Genomic DNA, 2,323 nt, shown 5'->3' on the forward strand with positions numbered 1-2,323 from the left:
TAATGGATAGAGAACAGATGGAAAGAAGGAGCATGGTTGAAAGCTCAAGGAGGCTATTGTTGATCATACCACACCATTGATCAATCAGTTGGATGTTCCTATTACATCAAATGAAGATGAGTTAGTTAACATAGATGCAGAACAAACTGAACTGGATTTGAAATTGAGGCTTTAATTAGAGAAACAAGTATCTGGATCTTCTTTATAAGATGGGTGTCTAAAACATTGTTTTGTTTGAAGTTTTTGTTAAAAGTTTATTTCATATATGTTTGTCTAATAGAAGGGTGTCTAAGAGTCTAAGTTTATTATTTTTGTTTTATTTTATTTTTATTTTGGTTAGATAGGGTGTGTGTCTAAGATTATTTTATGATTAGAGTCTATTATTCTATTTTTAATCTATTGCATATCGAGTTTTATGGATATTTGTTCAATGATATTGGTCATAAATTCATGATACTATGAACTACATTGTGTGACGGCTTTCATTTCTGTCATATCAATGACCAATTTAATAGTGATTCAATCAGTATTTAAAACATAAGATGAAAGTTCAAATAAATCATATATAAGAACATTAAAATGTTTCACATCATTGCATCTTAAATTATAATTACATTCACTATAAAATACAGTAAAATTTCACTAAACTAAAAATTGGATAATTAAAACTCTCTGAAGGAATATTGATTGTATTGAAGTGTTAACCTAATAAGGGAATACATGGGAGATATATATAGGAGATATAGGAAGGAGTACTAATCCTAATAGGACTAGGATTAAGGAGTACTAATCCTAATAGGACTAGGATTAGTACACAGTAAATACTAATATTATTTAATACTATTTATTTAATACTATCTGTTATTATCCCCCCTCAAGCTGAGCTGAGCGGAAGCGAACGGAAGCTTGGAACTGAGGTAATCGTGCTGTCGGCTCGGGAGAGGCTTGGTGAGAATATCAGCCGGTTGTTCTTCAGTGGGTACATACTGCACAGTCATGGTGCCGGCCTGAACTTCATCGCGAACAAAGAGACAATCGGTATCAACATGCTTCATTCTGGTGTGTAGGACGGAATTCTTGGCCACACAGATGGTTGATTTGTTGTCACAATAGAGAGCAGGAACAGTGTGAGTGGCGCGGAGTTCGCGAAGAATATATGTGACCCACATGGTCTCAGCAGCAAGAAGAGCAAGGGCGCGGTATTCAGCTTCAGTCGAGGACCGAGAGACCTTGGGTTGTTTTTTTGTACACCAGGAGATCAGGTTCGGCCCCAAAAAAACGAGAAACCCCGATGTAGATTTTCTGTCATTTTTATCATTCGCCCAATCTGAATCTGAGAAACCCCGAAGCTCCAAGTCCCCGGGTCGAATGAGTAAACCACGACCAAGAGTGCCAAAAATGTACCTGAGAATGCGTTTTAGACAATGGTAATCATGTTCACTTGGTTGATGCATGCGCTGAGCAACTCGGTTGACAGCAAACTGGATGTCAGGACGGGTAATGGCCAGATACTGTAGAGCCCCAATGAGGCTGCGGAAGTGGGTGATATCGGCAAAGGGGGTGTCGGCTCCATTCGTAGACGAAGAGACTGCCATCGGTGTTGGTTGACTGGTGCATTTTTCCAGTCCAGCTTTCTGCAACAGATCTCGAGCATATTTTGACTGATGAAGAAACAAGCCGCTGCCTGTCCGAGAAACCTCCATTCCCAGAAAATAATGTAACGGGCCAAGGTCCTTCATTTTGAAGGTAGTATGCATAGCTCGAGTGACATCCTGAATGAGAGCTGCAGTAGAGCCTGTAATAATGATATCATCTACATAGACAAGAAGAATGACTGTACCGTGTGCTGAATGTCGAGTAAACAGACTCGTGTCGTGTACGCAACACGTGAAGCCGAGTCCCTGGAGGAACGTTTTCAGACGTGTGTACCAAGCACGGGGGGCTTTCTTGAGACCATACAGAGACTTCTGGAGTTTTCAAACATGTTGAGGGAAGCGGGGATCAACATAGCCCGGTGGTTGCGTCATGTAGATAGTTTCATCAAGCATGCCATGAAGAAAAGCATTGGAAACATCCAACTGATTGATGAGCCAATTGTTGCACACGGCGAGTGACAGTACTAGGCGAATGGTTTCCTGCCGAATAACAGCACTAAATGACTCGGAGTAATCAAGCCCATACTCCTGATTGTAGCGTTTAGCAACCAAACGAGCCTTGTACCTGGAAATACTGCCATCCGCATTGTGTTTAATTTTGTACACCCATTTACAGCCCACTGGGTGCCGCCCATGGGGCTTAGGTACAAGAACCCAAGTTTTCTGAT

Source organism: Solanum pennellii, chromosome 5 (assembly GCF_001406875.1).
Source record: "Solanum pennellii chromosome 5, SPENNV200".
Lineage (NCBI taxonomy): Eukaryota > Viridiplantae > Streptophyta > Magnoliopsida > Solanales > Solanaceae > Solanum > Solanum pennellii.